This window comes from Phalacrocorax aristotelis, chromosome 1, assembly GCF_949628215.1.
Source record: "Phalacrocorax aristotelis chromosome 1, bGulAri2.1, whole genome shotgun sequence".
Taxonomy (NCBI): domain Eukaryota; kingdom Metazoa; phylum Chordata; class Aves; order Suliformes; family Phalacrocoracidae; genus Phalacrocorax; species Phalacrocorax aristotelis.
Window position 1 is genome coordinate 148289458 of NC_134276.1, and position 6748 is coordinate 148296205.

The following is a 6748-nucleotide window of genomic DNA, read 5'->3' on the forward strand; positions in this document are numbered from 1 at the left end:
TTTCGGCTCTTCTGGATGCTTTTGACTGGCAGCTGCTCGGCGGCCTTGAACTGGCATCCCTGCTCCTGCTCACCTTTCCTCTCACTGGATACGGCACGAGGGTCTTTTCCATTTGCCCCGTTGCATGCCACGCTCTAATCCAGGCTTCCTGCACATCTCCTTAGAAGTAATTCTGCTTTCCCGGCTCCCTCTGAGGATGTGTCAGCCAGCCTCGCTCCGTGTTGCATTATTAAGCATCAAGTAGACACCAAGCGAGCCTGGTGGAACGTGTATTCAAAGAGTGTTTCTCTCTCAGCATGTGTGATCTGCTGTTCCCCTGCTCTCCAGTTTGCTCCCGCACGTGCAGGCGTGCGTGTGTGTGTGCGTGTCTGCGTGCGTTGGGGATTTGATTACTGTGGGAATCATCGCTACCTGTGTTCTTGCACACTCCCTGCTCTCTGTCAGATCTGCTGGTTTTGTAACTGCCAGGTAGATGGTTTCTGTGTTGCATTTGAGGAACAGTGGGGACATCCAGTGGTCACATGGGTTGTAATTAATTACTCCCAAGCCCGTCAGTAAGATCAAATTTCCAAGCATTCTTGTTTTCTCAGCATTTGACTTGTTTTTCATCGTAGCTCATTATGCTGTAAAGTGCCTGACAGAAGGTTGGGATGACTTCTTTCTCTTGTCTTTTTTTTTTTTTTTTTTTCCTTTCCCCCTATGTGATGTTGCTTCATATCTATCAACAGCTGAAATCAGGAGATTGAGTGTCTCTCAGAAGAATATCTGGGGATATCTTTTAATTGCTTTTCAAATGGAGAATTTGAAGAAAGAGTAAGGAAAATATTAGCTGTTATTCTGAACGCATAACACTGGAATAACTGGTAAATAAATGTTACTGCTAGAGGTGACAAAGATTTTTTTTTTTAATTGATTGCAAATAATCAGAACTTATTTTTTTTTCTACAACCTTTTCACACTACCTCATGCATAATTCATGTGTACCTTGGTTCATCTGGAGTCAGTTATGAGACTGAGAGGAGCCATCTCCTTACCTTTTCTGAACCTGGCAGTGATCAGATTCAGTCACTGCTCATCAGGTGAGCAGAATCTCCCATTTTTCTGATCGAGTGGGCTTTTCTGGAATAATTTGGACTGGGATAGATTTTAAAATAAATTAATAATAATTAAAAAAAAAGACCTGATCTGTGGTTGTCATAATATAGAATAACATCAACCAATTCTAGACCTTTACATCAGAGGATGGAAGATGGCTCTTGCCTTGCCCAGTCTAATGACCGCTTGTTGTGTGATCGTGCAGAGGAGTCAACTGTCTTTTGCCCACATAGTAACTCCAGAAATTGCACTAGCCCATTTTCTGGTTAGTAGTATCAGAACAGCAAAATGTCTGTCAGCTGTGAATCAGTATAGCCAGCTTTGCTCCCCAGTTCTCTTCAGAAATATAGAAAAAGAGTATGAAACCTCCAGGGATCCAGAGAGCACATAAAAATCTAACCTAATTTATTGTTTTTTTTCTTTAGAAAAAAAAAATTATGATAATTTTATGTACTGTTACTATAATCCACCTAATGTTACTATAGTCCATCTGATAATGGAAACACATCCCTTTCTTTTCTTTTTTTTTTTTTTTTGTTATTGTCAAACTACAAGTTAATTTAAACAATATGATTGTTTCTCTGCTGTTTTTTCTTTGCACATTGAGATTGAATGAGATGAGAATTTTAATTTGTGGAAGCCATGGGAGAAATTCTAGTAAAGGTCACTGGCCTAATCATAAAATGTCTGTAAAATTTTCATGATCCTTTAATGGAAAGCTATTGGATAATTTCTCATGGAAAAGATCTAGCTCTGTAATAAAGCCTTTCAAAGGAACATTGCAACTTTGGTACAGCTCTCAGCAGCTCTTTTCCCCAGGTTTGCGTGTCGTACCTTGGTGGCAGTGACCAGTAAAAATGCCTTAAATATTTGGAAAAAAATATGATGAACAAGCACGAATGAAGTAAGAGAAAAGTAATGGAATTTAAACATTACCTGGATGGGAGTGTGACAATTTCAATGAGGAAAATTCTTATAAAGGAAAAATATTTGTATAAAATGCATTTGTCATCTGAACAAGCTATATCGAATTATCTCCACTTTATCTGTGAAATGATAACTGGATTGTTCCAGTGTATCATGATGGTTAAATTTCAACAAATCCTGATTTTTGCCTGTGTGGTGGAGATGGTGGGAATACCAGACTGGAAAAGCTGTGGTTTCTCCCATTTTCTGTCCTTCTTTTCTGGTATTTTCCCATGCAGATTCATCTTCAATCCCTGCTTCAAAAATTTGGATAAACGTAAGGTAAATAACGGGTGTGACTGAATCTAAGTGAGAAGTGAGCACTTACATACCCTAATTTCTAAAACCAAGTTTATCTTTAGGCCAGCCCTGTGCCTTTTATTGTCTGGTGGAAATCTTCCAAATATTGAATAATTCTTCCTGATACTGAGTTTTGACACAAACTAATTTCGAAGGGCTGAATAAATGTTATGTGCATGGTTTTTGCATGTTGCTGACAGTGCAGTATTGACCGTTCTTGTTATTTCCTTAAAATAAAAAGGAATTCTAGGACATTTGAGGGGGTGCTGAGGAAAACTCAGGGCTGTGCATCCTGCGTAGTGGGCCATTAATCAGCTCAGTAGCAGAGCTGAGACTACACGGCAGCTCACCTGTTTCCTCCTCCACTTCTTTCTGGAGGGAGCTACTGCTTCTACTTAATGTCTCCAAACAACCTACAGTAATATGCATTTGAAGTTATGCCAAAGGGAAGTGTAGCAGTGTTTGACAGTAGCGGATATTGTGAAGATAGGGGTGGGTTTTTTGTTTGTTTTTTCATTTCTTGAGATGAGCCTTTCCGTTTTTGCTTGAAGTTTTGCTTGATTAATGCATTCATTAAAGAGGAGTGACGGTAATGATTAAACAAAAACATCTTTAAAATGCAGAGTTCATTTCAACCCATTTGGTTTTGTTGCACACAAATTGGATTGGCATTGCATCCTGCGCAGCAGGTACTCCACTTGAAATCAAAGACAGATGCTTTTATAGGATTAGAAAGGATATCTTGAGGGGTGGAGGAAGAGATTGAGGTTGGGGGCTTTTTTTGCTTATTCTTGTACTTTTTAGTAATAATGGTAAATGAATAATGCTAATACTGCTGTTTTGTCTGCCTTGAGTACCAATAATATTGTTTGCTTACAATTAAAAGGAAATAAAAGCTCCATTGTAACTTGAATTGTTAATAAATCAAGAATACTTAATTGAGATTCTTTCCCTCATAAATAGCTAATGACACGAGTCTGCTTGAATTTTAATGCTAAATACCTCTGAATGAAAATATTTGACTGCTGAGTCATGCCAGGCAGCCACATTAATTTTTATTATTTTTTTAAAAATCATTTGGCAGTCTACATTTCTTTTAAGATCTTCCCAAATCTCTTAACCTAGCCTCTGCCTAAATAGAAACCTGGTGCGGGAGCTGCAGCTTGCAGGGGATTGTAGTTGGTTAGAATAAATACAGTTGAAGCATGTCTCTTGAATGGGAGATCTCAAAGGCTGAGCTGTGTGCAGAACTGCTGAAGGAGCTGGTCTTCCTCAAATGCACCGCAGCCAGTTGACTAAGGAAGCAAAGAAGGGGACAGGTCTAGGGTCACTTCCATGACTCCGGCAGTACCTTCCAGTTAAAATGCCCAGTTTGGCTGCCCTTTAGGAGGTGGGATCTACCAGAGTATTGAGCACCCTGTGAAAACTGAGTCTGGGTGAAATTTCTTGAGCACTCAGACCCCATTTGTCAGCAAACTACAATCCAGCATTTGCCACAAACCATTTTGAGATTTTGTTGAGAAAAATTGTCATATCATCACGTTGGCTTTGAGGCTCCTCAGTTGGAGTACCTTCCCAGTATTCTGCTGTGCCTAATAATCCAGTACTTCTGCACAATATAGCCTTTCTGATAGCAGCTACTGTAGCTTGCACTGTTTGCTACTTTCCAGGTAACCATTCCACTTCACATATATGGCTTTACAAAATGTTTCTTATTTAATCTCTTTTTAAAAACATAATTCAAATAGCTTCTTCTGCCTCTTGACACTATGAAGCATCAAAAACATTGGGTTTCCCCACTGAAAATATATTTTTTAAATAAAACTGTATTATCTTAAGTTAAATCTTAGCCTGACCTGTACAGAAGAGAGTTGAAAGGAGGAGCAGCTTGCTGAGAATATTCACTTTTTTTTAGTGTCACTGTTAATTTCCTTTAGTGTGTCCAACGCTTCAGAGAACGTCTGGGGCTCACTTCTCTGTATGTTGTTCAAATACAACAGATGGAGTGTCTCTAACCCAGGAACTTGATGCCTTTGGAATCAATGAAGAAATGAATACTGAGAAACAAGAGAGAAATATCACGTATTCCAAGCAATTAAAATTTTTCTTCAGCTAACGTCTTTTGATAACATCATTTAATGTCGTTTGAGTTCCATCTCAGCTGTTGGTGGATAATAGGAGTTCTAGATCATGAGAATCATGGTTGCCATGGACTTGTGTTCAGGGTTTAATACCTGGTTGTGTTTTGCTGCCTGGCTTCACTTCAAGTCTTTTGTGAGGGTCTGAGTGAGCCCAGTAAGGTTTGCATGAACTGTGGTGTGACCTATGGGATTTTTCAACCATAAAGTCCTAAAATTGCCATAAAGGTTTTGTTTATTCTTTTTGTTTGGTTGGTTTTTGTTTGATTGTTTTTTTACCTTTCCTACATTTTATGTATAAAGTGTATGGTTTACAGAAGCTAAGAGCTACATTTAGATTTTGATGATCATACCATAGTAAGGTGTGGTGTTTCGTTATTCATGACTTGACTTCTGCAGAAAAATACTGATGTCCAGGAATCTGCAAGTTATAATTTTTGCCCCAGACCTTTACCTGACTTTGCTTTCAAAACTGATCTTTACTGCAGATTTAACCATGTATTTTTCTTCTACTTTTCAAGATTTGCCTAGCATTAATTTTCTCCTTCTGTGTTCAATATGAATTCCTAGACTGATACAGTCAATTCTCAATGGGGTGGTTCTAGTTTCATTTGATTTTCAGAATAAAGTATCTTAACCTATATAGTTCACATACCCTGGACCAAGGGTATAAATCAATAAGCTTCTGTTGCACATTTTTTCTTGTCCTACTTAAGAAATAAACTTTGGCATTTAACTACGTGCAGGGTAATAACTGTCTCTTTCAAATTACTCTTCCATTCCAGTCTTAAATCAGCCTACAGATTGCAGAGGAAGATGTTCATTCCTGAAAATGAATAGGCATCGGGAAAGCAAAAATATAGGTCAGGATTTGTAGAGGTATTTTTTCTAATCCTAATATTTTTGTGTAAGTCAGTTTGCTTTTTTCTGCCCCCATTATTAGTATATAAGCTCTTTAAATGGCTGAGACTTTCAAGAAGAACTCGGTAATGAATGTTTGCTTTCCATGATGCATTCTTTTAAATTCATGAACGGAAAAACAGTTTGCTTACTCAAGAAGAGTATCCCCATTGAAGAAAGATGTGGTGTTTATCATTCAGCAATCAACTTAATTGCCTTCCATTATGAAATTGGCTGGGATTTTTGGGTTTCCGCCACAACAGTTTTTAATAGCACAAATGAATTTTTCATAGAATGAGAATGAAAATAAGTTCAAAAATTATGAATTCAAAGATACACTTTTCCACTGTGCATTCTTCCTGTACTCCTGCTGGATATCGAGTCATATGTTGTTATTGCTTGCAGAAGACCCATCCAGATGGGAAGTCCTCCTATTTTATATTAGCAGAATCCGTAAGAGGAAGCCAGAAACAGGGAAGTGGAGGCAACTCTGCAATCTTCCAAAATCAAATACAAGAGGCGTGTGATCAACCTCACATGAGCACTTCAAGTTTTACATCTTACTGTGTTCAGTAGGAGCTGAGGTATCTGTATAATCGTACTACTGCGAGCCTCGTCCCTGATCCACAAAACTTTTTAATGCTTATTTTCTCATTATAGGGGGGAGTATGCAACAGGTCAGAGAGTTGCCTTCCTCTCATCTTGGAAATTATGGCCACTTCAGATCCACAACTGAGAAATGACACACTGTGTGTGTGGTTGTAGGAATGCAGATAGACAGATTTGGGGGAGTTTCTTTCTCAGAAATGCTTTCCTCCTTTCCCTTCATTCTTTCTGCTTCCCTCTACTTGAGAGCTATGTGGTTCCTCTTAGGTTGGTCTGAGCCCTTAATAACTCCAAAAATTAAATCTGAGAGGACAGCAGAAGCAACAGAAGCAGTATGGGGGCTTTCCTAAAGGCACTGCTTTGTGAAGAGATGTCACTAGGTATCTGAAAAAATTTTTTTATGAACTGGGGTTTTTTGAACACAAAATGTGTAGCTCTTTCTACGTGTCTGATGATAAAGCAGTAGGACCCCTTTCCTCATAGGTATAAAGATAACTTCTGCTATTATAGAGGGTTTTGCATATTGGAAGAAAATCTACATTAGTTTATGACAATTTAACTGTGACCAGTTGATGTTTGATTGTATCATAGCTATTTCATTTAAAAAATAATTGTAAAGCACCCCTTAAATTTCCATTCTAGAAAACAAATTTTGGTTAACTGTTGTATTTTGCTGTAGGATCTGGTATTCATAAACAGCATTTCATTACACGTCATCTATTGTTTTCTCAGTCTTTCTCTGC